This window comes from Gobio gobio, assembly GCF_949357685.1.
Source record: "Gobio gobio genome assembly, chromosome: 6".
Classification (NCBI taxonomy): Eukaryota; Metazoa; Chordata; class Actinopteri; order Cypriniformes; family Gobionidae; genus Gobio; species Gobio gobio.
The window spans coordinates 41,337,095-41,353,330 of record NC_137102.1 but is presented as its reverse complement, the minus strand read 5'-3'; positions in this window follow the sequence as shown (position 1 = coordinate 41,353,330).

Below are 16,236 nucleotides of genomic sequence, written 5' to 3'. Positions count from 1 at the left end.
GTAAGGAAGTCAATAGTCTGTGGTAACCTGAGTGCACTCTTATTTTTTCAGTTCTTTTAGCAGGCCTGCATTAAGTTAGTTCGTTGGCGCGCTTAATGTTGGAGCTCATGAAGTGAAGAAAACAACAATACCTCCTGATGTAGAGTGATAACTCTATCTCTTGTCAGGTGAACTCCGGTTGCAAACGGCACAGCGAGGGTTAATCGGCGTCATCCGTCCAGCATCGCCAGCCAAACGATCCCCAATCAAGAAAACATCTGCGTCAGCCAGCGAATCTTTTCTCGACGTCGTCTTCTCTCGTCCAGCAGGCAAACGATATGCATGCGGTCACTCCCGCGACCGTATGACAGTCACGTTACTGCAAAACCACGAGCTAAATTTAGCCAGAGAGGCTAACCGACCTAAACTCGCGTCACAGTCCAAAACTCCCGCACCTCTGGTAGTATTTCACTTTCCCTCAGTCACAAACTCCTACGCAGAGAGCGCGGTTTCTGATAAACAAATTATAGTCCAACTTAAAACGTTAAGCCCACAAACTGTGTGTTAAAAGCAGACTATTCCTCCTGCTTAATCTCGTGCTCAGTTTCTGTTTTTTTTTTCCGTTCTCGCGTCTCTCGCGGGATTTCACATAGTTCAACAGAATACTTTCTTAATCACTAAATCTCTAACATTAACAGATTGATTAGTGAGCTTCTCTTATGTAATGAACCATCCTTAAAACATTTTAAAGAAACAACTTAACTGTTAAATTACCAGGCACATTTGAACAGCACAAAGTATTAAATGATAAATCTTCTTGCATATGCATCAAGCACTTTATCAAACAAAATACAATAACCCATATATTTCAGAAATAACAAAATAACAAAAAGACTGATATTGATCAGGTCATTACACTCTCCCCCCACCAATATAAGACATGCCCTCATGACTTGGTGCTGTAGCAATGTAAACACAACATATTAGCGAGTATAACCTTAAAGGACTTACACCTAAAAGATTACTGGGCACCTAACCACTTATAAAGGCAAGAAACATATCTCGTAATAGGAGCTTTTATGACACTTGGATATCCTAGTGTGTCATATGTTAATATGGATGGAGCTCTTCTGACTCTCTGAGTTCTGCTGGTCAGAGTTTCAAGTTTTGTACCATCTGGTAACATTTGAGTTTCCTCATTTGCAACTTCATTTCTTGGAGTCTTTCCTCTCATTTCACCTGCTTCATGTGTCCCTGTTTCTCGACTTGTCATCTCAGCAGACTCTGATTGAGACCCTCCTTTGTCTGTTACGGTTTCCTCTGTAACCTCTTGAATCGCTTCTGGCTGTGTCACCTCTTGACGTTCAGTCACTTCATCCCACACCATATCCAGGTCCAAGCTAAATGGTTCTGACATTTCTTTTTCTACTCCAGTCTTGTTAGCTTGGGCAGATAAGTCATAGCACATCTCACTTCCTTCATCATCAGAATCTGTGTACTCTTTCCCATGACAATTATCTGTTATTTCTTCTTTGTCTTTGTTCTTTAATGTCTCCGATGCAACCTTGCTTCTCTCTGACACACAGTTTTGAAGTTTATCAAGTCTCTTTCGTTTCTTCCGAAGGACTCTCACACCAGGTACAGAGTCAACATCAGGTGTCAGACCCAGGCATGCATTTTGTCCAAGAGGCAGGATGTGATTTCGATGAAGAATTTTGATAGGTCCATTTCCAACTTCTGGTTTCAACCGAAACACTGGTAAGTTGGGCATCTGACTGTCCACCACATAAGGATTTGAAGCCCAGCGGTCTGCTAACTTATGCTTGCCCTGCAACCCTAGGTTCCTTATCAAGACTCTGTCCCCAGGTAACAGCTGTGAACACCGAATCTTCTTGTCATACCTCCGTTTATTTCCTTCGTTCTGCTTGGCAGCAATGGACTCAGCAAGTTCATAGGCAGCTTTTAACTCCCTTCTCATCTCAGTTACATACTTTAGGTAAGTTTCCTGCCGTGTGTCATCACTGGATGTCCCAAAACACAAATCCACTGGGAGCCTTGCCTCACGCCCGAACATAAGGTAATAGGGCGAAAACCCAGTAGCCTCATTCGAAGTACAGTTGTAGGCATGGACAAGGTGTCCAATGTGCTGAATCCACTTCCTCTTGCTGCTTGGCTCCAGGGTCCCGAGCATGTTTAACAAAGTCCTATTAAACCTCTCAGGCTGGGGATCTCCTTGAGGATGGTAGGGCGTAGTTCTTGATTTTTCAATCCCAAGTGTGCCAAGTACCTCATGTACAAGCCGACTTTCAAAATCTCTCCCTTGATCACTGTGCATCCTCCTTGGCAATCCATAATGGACAAAGTACTTCTCTATCAACACCTTCGCCACCGTAGAGGCTTTCTGGTCTCTTGTTGGAAAAGCTTGGGCATAGCGGGTGTAGTGATCAGTAATAACCAGAACATTTTCTGTATTGCTTGAATCGGGTTCAATGGACAAAAAGTCCATACAGACAAGGTCCAGTGGTCCATCACTTTGCAAATGAGACAGCGGAGCAGCTTTCGTGGGTAGCGTCTTTCTCTTTATACAACGGATACAGGACTTGCAGTAGTCTTCCACATCTGACTTCATCCGTGGCCAGTAGAATCTATCTTTAATTAGGCCGTAGGTTTTGTCAAGGCCTAAATGACCACAGTCATCATGCAGAGATGTGGTTACCATCTTCCTATACTTTTCTGGCAAAACTAGCTGAGAGCGAGGGGTTTTTCCAGGAGGACATGTGACTCGATACATGACTCCTTCCCGTATCTTTAACCGATGCCATTCTCTCATCAACAGAGAACAGATTGGATGCCTGGTCTTGTCAACTCGTGTCAAATCTCCTTTGTTGAGAGCTGACCATATCTCGCCAATGCCAGGACATTCCTGCTGAGCATTTGACAGCTCAGTAGAACTCAGAATGGGCATCTCCTTGACACTCAAGGTAGACACATTACAGTAGGCTTGCGGGATAGCATGTGAAGAGGGTCCCAATTGGTCAATTGCCCTACTAGGACATGGATGTCTACGTTTATTCACTTCAGTCATCTGACACATGGCTCTCACACCGGCTGCAGGTATGTCTTTCCGTTCCGGTACTTGAGTGAGTGTAGGATGTGGCCGACGAGACAGAGCATCTGCATCAATGTTTTGAACTCCTGACCTGTACTTGAGACTGAAGTCATACGTGGACAATGCCGCAAGCCAACGGTGACCTGTGGCATCCAGCTTGGCCGACGTCAGTACATAGGTCAACGGGTTGTTGTCCGTTCTCACCTCAAACTTCGTTCCATACAGGTAATCGTGCAGTTTGTCCACTACCGCCCACTTCAAAGCCAGAAACTCTAATTTATGAGCAGGGTAATGTCGCTCAGATGGGGTTAGGCTTCTACTGACGAAAGCAACGGGTCTTAACCCTTCACCTTGATCCTGGTATAACACGCCACCTAGCCCTTCTTGGCTGGCGTCCACATGTAACACATAGGGAAGCTGAGGGTTTGCAAAAGCTAGCACAGGGGCTTGAGTAAGTCTCTGCTTCAACTCTACAAAGGCTGCCTCACACTTGTCATCCCACTGTAACAGTAATGATTCAATCAGTCATGTGGCAGGATAGACCAAAGTCTGAACACCTCACAGCCCTCGTGACTTGTCTAATCAAATCATACTTAAACAAAGGGCCTGTGTGTTACGCTGATTAGATCCGAACCGCATCATGTAGCCGCAAGAGATTGGAGCGTCGAACTCTTTGGGCGTCAGCCTTCCCCTCTATAAAAACTAGAACAGACCATCAGCTCTTTGCATTCTCGCCACCACAAGGAACGGACCTCTTGGCATTTCGCCATGGAAGGGAAGACCAGCCCTGGTCTTCCCAACCCTGAGAGAAGGCCTCCACGGAGAGAGAAACCGGCAGACTTCTGGAGTGACTTTCCTAAACTTCAAAGAAGTTCACCTGGGACTCACAAATCCTTAGCGAACTTCCCCGACGATTCGAACTCAGACACTTACACAAGAAGCCGTAGTAATGCAAGTATTCTATTTCACAATCAAACTGCTTGAAAAACGTTGTCTGAATTATGAATTTATATGAATTTCTTGTGGGCTCTTGGGAAAAGACTGAAGCTGTCTCTTCCTCTCTGTCTGTCTCTCTCTCTCTCTCTCTCTCTCTCTCTCTCTCTCTCTCTTGTTAATTCTTCTTCCCTTTTTATTACTCGTTAAGTTTCATGTTTCCTTGTTTGTACCATATTGTTTGTTTTCTCCTACATATATATGCATATTTCCCCGTATGAATCGTAGCTTTGTAAACTGTAGTTGTTTTATTAAAACCCAATGATTGCATTAAATTGAATCTGTATTGTTTTGCTCACAAATTCGAAGTCACTGAGGCGTAAGATCTAAGCTACCCATTTAAGCTTGATTTTCATGTAGTACTACTTCAGTAGTGCAGATCGTACAAACATAAGAGATATTATTTGTCCTGATCAAACAGATCAATGTTTCTTAAGGTTTGTAAGATTGATAATTGATGAAGAAATCAATTTGGATAAAGGTTACTTTTAAATGATTAAAGGTTCCGTTATACGTAAATTTTGTCTGTACAACAAGCAAATAATATTCATAGACTCATGAATATTAATACCATTTGAGTTAATTATTCCCCAAAACTCATTGTTGCTACAGTGGTGGAGAAATATTGTGGCAGTCTCAAACTTTGTTTTTGTGAGCAATATTAATATTCATATTCATGTGTATTTTTGGGTATTAATATTATGCACGCGCGTTTTCGTTCGTTTGTTCGAACTGTGAGACAAATCGCTCAAAGCGAACTCACTCACTGACTAGGCACAACGCCGAGCTCAGCTTAAGCATATTAACAGATGCTAATTTAGCAATATTAGATGTCCTGCAGAGATAAAGAAATCTCTGTACAGTCCGTACATGCGTAATATTGTTTTATCCCGCTTGACTTGAACGAAGAAATCTTCTTTCAAGCGGAAGATTGAATTAGAGCGAGTTTCCTCTTTTCAATAATAGGCCTAATATAATATTAAATCGTTAAGATAAACGATAACTCCTGGTTTAACATTGGATTAGCTACCCAAATCGGAGACCTAAAACATTTGACTCATAAATGCTGACTGACCGTCAGCCAGTTTGATAAATGTCTATTGGAGTTCTTTTAAATGTGACGTAAGCAGATGTTTATTCCTGTATCCACATTTTCTTGTGCAGCGAATGAATCCTGCCAATTTGTTTGTGCCAATATAGCACGAAAAGATCCGACGTGGTCTAAAAAAGTAATTGTGATTTGTGTTAATCCTGTGTGCGGCCATTATTTGATTTTTGGTCTTCAAGTCACATGAGCAGGTGCAACTCTGCGTGCTAGACACCAGAGGGCGCGACCTAACAGCTCTCGAATTGCACTTCACCAAAACTTTATCCCGAGCGGGCGCAACAGCGCCATCTGGTGAGCGTTCCTCCTAACTAACTCTAGTCTGGGTGGACTCGACTGCGCCATCTCGTGGGCATTTTCGGATAGTTCTACTCTCCGCTATAAATTTTGTTTTAACAAACTTAATTTCCTTCCTAAGAAGAGCATGTAAATTGTTTGATTACTTATAGAAAGGTTTTCATTTATGCAATTTTACTAGCATTAGGCAGCAACCAGGTCTCCGTTCTCGCTGATTAAACACACTTATTTGAATTTGAGTTTAAAAGGAAAAATGAATTTCCTCTAGCTTAAATTGAAATTAGGTTCTTAAAGTTACTGACAGTCCACTTGGAAGGAAGGACGCCACCGTGTGGCCATACCCTGCTAAGTCAGCTTACAGCTCTCTCTCTCTCTTTTCCCACTTCCTTTTCACCTGCAACCATAAATCACTTGATCCAGTAAACAAGCGAGTCTTAAATCATTTTTGATTTCACCTGTTTACCCTCTTTGTGTATTTATTGTAGGGCTCACAAGCATCGGTGGTGAATTGAGAATCATCTCAACGTGGTCTCCACGAGCAAGGTTGTCCAACCGACGTGACCGGCATCGGCTGTGTGTGAATCTCGGTTTCTTTTACCTCTGTCCGCCGTTGCGGCCCGCAGTGGCGACATCAGCAATTTGACACTCCAAAGCCAGTCAACCAGTTCAGCTGACACACACAAGGCAATGTCTGGCACCTGTATCTAAACCATGGCTTAATAGGGAGCCACTCTTGAAAAAGAGGGTTCTAGGGAACGTGCCAACTTTGCTGTGCTGGCTGGCGGTTGACGGGTGGGTGCTGTCAGGTTGTGTTTAAAGTCTAAACTGTTTGAGTGGGCGTAACGCGATACAGAGTAACGAAGGACCGAGGACACGGCAGTTGGGTGTTTGGGAACGCCCGGAAGGCTAACTGTGCCGCTGGTTTTCCACCTGAGCGACCTCAACTCGCCCCGGATAAACTAAATGTGATAAAACCCACATTATAAGCCGAATATTAGATACTCCCCCGAGTATAGTCTAAACGTTTGGCCCACCTTTCCTCTCTAAGCCGCACCCTCTTCCTAGGTTTCCTAACCCGATAGCCACACATGCTGTAGGCCCCAGAAACTCTCACGAAAGGTAGCAGGCTTAGCCCCTTTAGTGTTTCTCTAACACCCAGCGTTCGCGCTTGTTTTCCTTTTTATTGCAGACCAATTCAATTTTGTGTTTGTTTCTTTCCTACCTTCACTTTCCGGACTGTTGTAATCTTGTTTCTCTCAGTTCACCAAGAGACCCCAAGGAAAGCTAAGTAATAGAGTGACAACCAAGCAGCCGGCGTCACCAGGTGACCCACAGGGCTACCGCCTGTCAAAGTCTCTATTTCAGGCCGACCCAAAAATTGGCCCGCCTAATTGCCTAACTGTCTAACTGTTTACATCAGTTAGCCAAAATTCTTGTCGACGGCATGGTCCGTACAAGAGCTCGTTAACCTTAGAAAAAAACTTGCATTGGCCTCTTTGTGTGTGTGTGCTGTGTTTCTCTCACCCACAGTGAACCAGTATGCCCCGTTCACCCAGTCCCACTGTCCCTTGGGATCGCCTAGCGGTATGGCTGGAAGCGTTGACGAGCACTGTTCCGTCGGAGGACACCAGTGATCTGCAACAGCTGAGCCAGGAGGAACTGGACACAGAGCTAGACAAGCTGACGGCACACGACCCGACGCAGAGTTACTCTCACAAAGAACTGGCCAAGATCCTCGGGAGCCTCGCCCACAACCTTGTCGCCCAGGCACGGCTAAGAGAAAAGAGCCACACCGACCTGGAACAGGAAGCGGCAACATTAAAGCTCCAAGCCGAGGAGGCCCGGAGAAACCAGGCCCTCACCCAGCGTCATCTAGACCAGCTACTTCTAGAGACAGAGAAAAAGGGTGAAACGGACACAGAACGAGAGAAAGAAGTAAAAAGACTTCCAAAGGCCCTGAAAGATCTGCGTCTGGACACAGACCGCAGAGAGCAGTCAGAGAAAGACACCAGGGAAGAACTCAACGAACAGCTCCGGCGAGGCGAAGTTCTCCTAGAGAGAGCCAACACTGCACTCAAAGACAGAGATGCTAAAGCCAAAGCCTCCGAAAACCACTTGCAGGCTGCCCGAGCCGAGATCAATGAGCTTGTCCAGCAAAGACATGAGCTCCAAGATGAACTTGACCTTGTTCACAGAGAACTGAAACATTCCTATAAACTGCAAAGTGACAGGGAAGGGGGAACGCACCACACAAAGTTTCCCCCGACCAGCTGGTCCGCACCTTTTAGCCAAGAACCAAGAGCTAGAAAGGGGGGTGACAACCCACTGCTAAGACTGTCACCCGCTAGCCTCCACGAACCCCCGCCAGCAGCGGAGGAAGGGAAACACTTCCAGGAAGTCAGGGCCAGCAGCCACGTAGCTCATAAAGACCTTGACAAGCTGGCCAGAAATATCCCTAAGTTCAGCCCAGACCCTGCAGGAGGAGACGACGTTGACGCCTACTTGCAAGACATAGACTTTCACCTGCAGACTGTCGCTAACGCGAACACTTGGGACAGATTGTTCCTACTCAGAATCACTTCTAACCGGGACGTACGCAGCTTTCTAGACCGTCAACCAGAGACTGTCAAAGCAGACTACTGGCAGCTACGACGAGTTTTAATTCACGAACACTCTGATCCAGAATCAGACCAGGGGCTAATTGCTGCTGTGGACCTCAGGCAAGGTCGACTTGAAACCCCACTGACTTTACAGCCACACGTCTCCATCAGTCATGACAACCTCATGGCAGGACAGACCATCCCGAAGGTCTGCACCCTAGTCAACGAACAGGGAACGGTGGTACCAGCATACACCAAAGGGGTCGCTGTTCGGCTCAACATGCGATGTGGCCAAACCTTAAACCACACGCTGGGTTTCTTCAAACCCTCACCTGAATGTGTGGAACTCGGACTCACACTTGAAGCCACACCCCTCACTGAAATGTCATCTTGTGTAGTCTACATCCTCTTCAACAACTGCACCGCAACTGACATCAACATTCCCAAGGCCTACCGGCTGGGATGGCTAGTGAGCCAGGACTTTCATGACTTTGAACTTGTACTACCCATCATTGGGCCCATTCCACCTGCACTGATACCCGAAGGGAGTACAGATAACACGCTGTTCACTGCACCCTTCAAATTCATTGCCATCACGTCTGTCATGCCGATGACCAAAGACCAGGTGTGCCGAACGGAGCAGACTGAGGACAGTCACCTCGCAGTATACACAGTCTCCCACCAGCCTGTCGGTGAGACTGATGAACCTGCTACACCTCTCAAGACCAACCTGATCTATGTAGACGACGTTCTCATGAAGAGCACAACGGTGGCCGACCACCTGAAAGAAAGAGACTATGTTTTGAACCAACTATCCGCAGCCGGTGCCAAGATCGCCCTCCACAAAGGACAGTGGTGCCGGGCCAAGGTCAACTATGTGGGCCTGCTAATCGGATCCCAAGGCATTGAACCTCAGTCAAACTGTATTCATGCCATTCAAAACATCAAGCCTCCAACTAACACCTCTGAGCTGCGCAGTTTTCTAGGGGTATGCAATTACTCCCGACAGTTCATTGAAAACTACTCAGACATGGCCAGACCTCTAACAGCCCTGCTGAAGAAAGACTGCCCTTTTGTCTGGTCGGATGCACAAGAACCCCAACAACAACTGACCTGTCAAAGACACTTTGAACCGAATGCGTGCCAGGGCATGCCCACGGCCTACGTCGAGGGGTGCTCCTACAACCACGACGGCATCCTCCAGGCAGATGCAGGAGTGCTGTGGGTGAACGATCAGCCGTTCCCACCACAACACTTCAAGTTGGGTCCTCAGTCATCGCAATATGCAGAGATAGCAGCTATTCTCATAGCCCTACAGATTGCATCAGCACACGACATCAGAGAACTGCTCATCTGCTCAGACTTTAACTATGCCAGACTCAGTTTCGTGTGCCACCTTCCAAGCTGGAAACAGAATGGTTTCAAAACCACTAACAACAAGCCAGTCAAACACCAACACCTGTTCCAGGAATGTGACAACATCACAAGAACACATGACCTGACAGTGTACTGGAAGAAGGTAAAAGCACACTCGAAGCTACCAGGTCTCGACAAAGACTTAAATGACCAATCCGACGCCCTCGCCAAGTCGGGCGCACTACACGGCGACATGTGGGTACCCCCAAACCCCACATCCAGCCCCAACGTTGCAGTGCTAACCCGCAGCAAGCGACCGGCCCCGGCTACAATGCCCGCATCGCAGCCGCTATCGCTAACTCTGCAGATGTCCAACAACGACATTGCGGATATGCGAGCCTCTGACACTGCGCTATGTATCTCCATGATCATCAGCAATACCCTAACCCTAGGCATAGCCTTTCTCCTGTACAGGAAGTTCAACGAGATGAGAACCCGCTACAGCCAAACTCACGACAGCTGTGTCTGGAGGTCTCCGATGGAAACCCCGGAGGGAGGGTCCCATGCCAGAAGCAGATACGAACCTCATCGAGCTGGCTCCTCAGCCACAACGAACACCTGCTATCCAACCGTCCCGATTCACCTGCCATCTGACCATTGTGATGGGGGTTGTCCGATAATGACCATAGGACATCATCTGACAAAAAGGGGGACTGTAACAGTAATGATTCAATCAGTCATGTGGCAGGATAGACCAAAGTCTGAACACCTCACAGCCCTCGTGACTTGTCTAATCAAATCATACTTAAACAAAGGGCCTGTGTGTTACGCTGATTAGATCCGAACCGCATCATGTAGCCGCAAGAGATTGGAGCGTCGAACTCTTTGGGCGTCAGCCTTCCCCTCTATAAAAACTAGAACAGACCATCAGCTCTTTGCATTCTCGCCACCACAAGGAACGGACCTCTTGGCATTTCGCCATGGAAGGGAAGACCAGCCCTGGTCTTCCCAACCCTGAGAGAAGGCCTCCACGGAGAGAGAAACCGGCAGACTTCTGGAGTGACTTTCCTAAACTTCAAAGAAGTTCACCTGGGACTCACAAATCCTTAGCGAACTTCCCCGACGATTCGAACTCAGACACTTACACAAGAAGCCGTAGTAATGCAAGTATTCTATTTCACAATCAAACTGCTTGAAAAACGTTGTCTGAATTATGAATTTATATGAATTTCTTGTGGGCTCTTGGGAAAAGACTGAAGCTGTCTCTCCCTCTCTGTCTGTCTCTCTCTCTCTCTCTCTCTCTCTCTCTCTCTCTCTTGTTAATTCTTCTTCCCTTTTTATTACTCGTTAAGTTTCATGTTTCCTTGTTTGTACCATATTGTTTGTTTTCTCCTACATATATATGCATATTTCCCCGTATGAATCGTAGCTTTGTAAACTGTAGTTGTTTTATTAAAACCCAATGATTGCATTAAATTGAATCTGTATTGTTTTGCTCACAAATTCGAAGTCACTGAGGCGTAAGATCTAAGCTACCCATTTAAGCTTGATTTTCATGTAGTACTACTTCAGTAGTGCAGATCGTACAAACATAAGAGATATTATTTGTCCTGATCAAACAGATCAATGTTTCTTAAGGTTTGTAAGATTGATAATTGATGAAGAAATCAATTTGGATAAAGGTTACTTTTAAATGATTAAAGGTTCCGTTATACGTAAATTTTGTCTGTACAACAAGCAAATAATATTCATAGACTCATGAATATTAATACCATTTGAGTTAATTATTCCCCAAAACTCATTGTTGCTACACCACCTACTACCAAAAGGCTCCGATGGGTTCAGGTAGAGGTTATCCTTTCTTCCCTTGGATTTCTTGGCAGCTGGTGGGTAACCGGACAACAGTTGGTTCAACGGATAGGCAACTTTGGAGTAATCTTTCACAAAGCGCCTATAGTATCCACAGAAGCCAAGAAATGATCGCAAAGCGGTCACAGTGTTTGGTCGGGGCCATGTGGTTACTGCTTCAGTCTTCTCTGGATCAGTAGACACTCCGTCTTGAGATATAATATGCCCCACGTAAGTCACTGATGGTTGACAAAACTGGCACTTATCCAGGGACAACTTGAGACCCTCATCCTTCAAGCGGTCCAGAACCTTTAACAACCTATCCTCATGCTCTTCGAGTGTCGCTCCAAACACGATGAGATCATCCAGATATACCAAGACTTCCAGCAAGTTCATATCCCCAACAGTTTGTTCCATGATCCGTTGAAAAGTTGCTGGAGCCCCTGACACTCCTTGTGGCATCCTTTCAAATTGGTAGAATCCCGCTGGGCAGATGAAGGCTGTCTTCTCTTTATCAGAGTCACTCATAGGCACCTGATAATATCCGCTCCGGAGGTCTAACACACTAAACCACTTGCTTCCATTGAGACAGGCCAGTGCGTCTTCGATCCTCGGTACTGTGTACTGATCTGGAACAGTGCGTCGATTTAGGGTCCTGAAGTCCACACACATCCTTATTTTACCTGTCTTTTTCCTCACCACCACTATAGGTGAGGCATACGGACTTCTTGATTCAGTGATAATCCCAACATCTTTAAGCTGTGACAGATGTTGTCTCAATGCCTCTAGATCAGCAGGCGCCAGTCGGCGAGACCTCTCTCGAAAAGGTTTGTCCTCGGTGGTTTTGATAGCGTGATGTGCACTTTTACAGCAACCAACATCAAACTCATGGGTAGAGAAAACCTCATGTCGTTCCATCATTTTGCCCACCAATCTCTCCTTCCACTCCTCAGGGACTGGTGAATCTCCGAAGTTAAAGGAAGATGGGGTCAATTTTCCTGCCGACTCCGTGTTAGGCTTTTGGCTTACAGAAGATGAGGACACCACATCTACTGGAAACAGGTGAGCAACCGGCATTCCTCGGGTCAATGTAACTTCTTTTTTCGATACATTCCTGACCAGCACAGTGATTTTCTTTGACATTACGACAGTGGGTACCTGTAACTCTGGTCTGACCAAAAATTCTCCTGAAAACCTTGGATCATCGTCGGGTTCTTCAGGTGAGTCCACAAGAATGGCTTGAGCACATGGAATCCCTTGAAACCTTGGCACACCTGTCACTCGAGCTACCCCTCCAGGGCGCACAGTAATGGATTTACTTTGTGTGAACCACACAGTTCCTCTCTTGTGGTTGTCATCATCATCAGGTAGGCATTCTAACAGCTGTTCAAAAGCCCTTTTGAAAGCGGGATGAATGTGCATGCTACGGACGAAATTCTCTCCTATTCTCTCTTTACAGCTCTTCAGTAATCGTCTCACTGTCGGTGTGTTTGTGCCAACAAGTATGAATGCTTCACCTCTCACAACTGGGTCAGGACACACCAACACAAGGGCATCAATAATCTCAGTCACTCCAACGTCAGCTTCCAAAAACTCCAGTTTAAGTGACAAATAGCCATCATATGGGTAATCAGCAGGACTGAGGCCCCATATCTGCAAAGCACTGATAGGTGTCAATGGCAGATGTGTCAAGTATCTGTCGTAGAAGGATCTGTACAGCAAAGTCACTTGAGAACCAGTATCGAGTATGGCTTTAGCATAGATGCCTTCAATCTGTACTGGTACAGCAGAACTTGGCCCCACTAAGCCCTCAGGTATAGTGTCCTCCACTTTCTCATCTGGTTTAATGCACTTGGTGGAACGTGTTTTCACCACAGGGAAGCCAGGACGTTCCTTTACTGGTTCCCGCGGTAGTTTCCCGACTTCTTTGTCAGTTTGATGAGGCGCTTGTTGACCCTCTTGAGATTTTCTTCACCATCACATTCCCTTTTGAAATGTCCATCCTCCCCACATCTATAGCAAAATATCCCTGGTCTATCTTCCTCAGTGCCAGCTCTTTGCAAGGTTTCACTCCTCCTGTGTCTAACCTGAGCAGGGATTTCAAATTGTGGACCTTGGGTATTTGGCGGGGATGTTACTGTAGCAGCTTTAAGGCTAATCATTTCTGCTTTCATAACAGTAATGTCTCTTCTGAGTTGTTCCACTTCAGGATCAACTTTAGTTTCAGGAGTGGTCCTGGGGACAGGAGTAACAGTCAGTGACGTCACTGGGCTTTTGGCATCATTCCTACTCTGAAGCATATCCTCTTCCTCTCTGACCTCTTTCAATAAGTCACTGAAGGTAGGTGGTTCACGCAGCTTATGTGTCATGCGAATGCGGAGGGCAATCATGTCTTGTGGCAATGCACCTCTCACAATCTGCTCAATGCGAAGTCGATTCATTTCCAACAGCTGCACCCCTCCTTTCCTGAACACACAGTGTAACAGTTTATCTAGCCTCATCAAATAGGCGGACAGCTTCTCACCTTCACATTGAAGTGTGTGTCGGAATCTAATAAGAAGATCAGACGGACTTTCAGTTGTTCCAAAAGCTGTCTCCAGAGCTTGCATGTAGTCATATGAAGTAGCAGAAGGGTTCTGTGCTCGTAGAAACCTCACTATGTCAGCAGCTGGACCTTTAAGACTTTCCACTACCCTCTGTTTTTTCACATTGTCACTGCATTGCCATTCCTCCAATAAATGCATTGTCTGCTCTGCCCAAGCGTCATACTCTTCTTCCCCACTGGGGGTAGGCCTCACACCAGAAAACATGCGCAGCTTCCTGTAACTTTGAGTATCAGCAGGTGCAATGTTACATTTGTCCACCAGGGAACTTATGGCATTGATTAGAGCAGTGTTCACGTCAAGAGGCGGAGGTTTAAGCAAGCCTTTAACATCAGTGATAGTCTTTCCTTCATGCTTCAAAAAGGACAACAGCTTGGCTTCGAAGCCTTCACCTTCCGCGAGAACAGGGAGCACATGAACAGGCCAAGGCCCAGCTTTTCCAGGGAGCCCAACACAGTCAGGTATAGTCTGCTTAGTAACATCAGTGGATGTCTGAATCAGCACAAACTGAGTTTTGGAAGCTACATCTAGACAGCGATCCACTATTTCAGCAATTCCAAGAGCTTTAACAAGACTCAAAGCTTGAAGCAGAACATCATCTGTGACATGGGCATCAACACCACTTAACACTACTGCATTCTCACAAGCTATTTGCTTCCTTTTACACCAAGCTTCAATCTCTTCAACATCCATCTTCTGTGCTTAGAATAGATAAGTGACAACTGAGGGATATTACAAATCTACTTTTTATCCCGGACGAGCCCCCAAAAATGTAACCCTTCCTACCATAGGCTCGTGACAAGGCAAGTACGTTATACAGCAGCGTATAAAGTATTGAACCCTCTAAACCCTAATGCTTGGTAAAATGGTGAAAGAGACATTCCATTGTATAATAATCCTGTCTAGGAACACTATGATTCTCACTATCTCTTTGCTTATCAATGAGAACCTTAAAGAATATTCTTGGTTTTAAGACATAGAATATTACCACAGAAAATACAGAGCTAAACAAATACAATGGCTGGTGAAAGAATGAACAACAAGAACACCATAGCTCAATTTCCTCTTTTTGTATTATCCAAACTCACATAACAGTTGAACAGCAAAGAGCAAATATGAAAATAAAACCCAATTAAAGGGGAAAAAAAAACCCGGGTAAGGAAGTCAATAGTCTGTGGTAACCTGAGTGCACTCTTATTTTTTCAGTTCTTTTAGCAGGCCTGCATTAAGTTAGTTCGTTGGCGCGCTTAATGTTGGAGCTCATGAAGTGAAGAAAACAACAATACCTCCTGATGTAGAGTGATAACTCTATCTCTTGTCAGGTGAACTCCGGTTGCAAACGGCACAGCGAGGGTTAATCGGCGTCATCCGTCCAGCATCGCCAGCCAAACGATCCCCAATCAAGAAAACATCTGCGTCAGCCAGCGAATCTTTTCTCGACGTCGTCTTCTCTCGTCCAGCAGGCAAACGATATGCATGCGGTCACTCCCGCGACCGTATGACAGTCACGTTACTGCAAAACCACGAGCTAAATTTAGCCAGAGAGGCTAACCGACCTAAACTCGCGTCACAGTCCAAAACTCCCGCACCTCTGGTAGTATTTCACTTTCCCTCAGTCACAAACTCCTACGCAGAGAGCGCGGTTTCTGATAAACAAATTATAGTCCAACTTAAAACGTTAAGCCCACAAACTGTGTGTTAAAAGCAGACTATTCCTCCTGCTTAATCTCGTGCTCAGTTTCTGTTTTTTTTTTCCGTTCTCGCGTCTCTCGCGGGATTTCACATAGTTCAACAGAATACTTTCTTAATCACTAAATCTCTAACATTAACAGATTGATTAGTGAGCTTCTCTTATGTAATGAACCATCCTTAAAACATTTTAAAGAAACAACTTAACTGTTAAATTACCAGGCACATTTGAACAGCACAAAGTATTAAATGATAAATCTTCTTGCATATGCATCAAGCACTTTATCAAACAAAATACAATAACCCATATATTTCAGAAATAACAAAATAACAAAAAGACTGATATTGATCAGGTCATTACACTGGCTTAACCTACTCAGAGTTTTCACTTAACCTCCTTTCTGAAACGGGCCCCAGGGCCGAGTTTGGAGACCCCTGACTTATAGCTTTGAACGGCAATTTTAAAATTCTAGCTGAAGTTTAATTACTGTCTTAACTTTTAAGTAAACTCAGTGGTGCAAAGGTTACAACCTGCAGTGATGAGCACATTTTTGACCACTTTATAATAACTGAAGAATAGCGAGTTGACAACAAAATTAAAGCTATTGTGACATGTTATGTTAATGCTGAAAAGATTTTACAGTGATAGATAGCTAC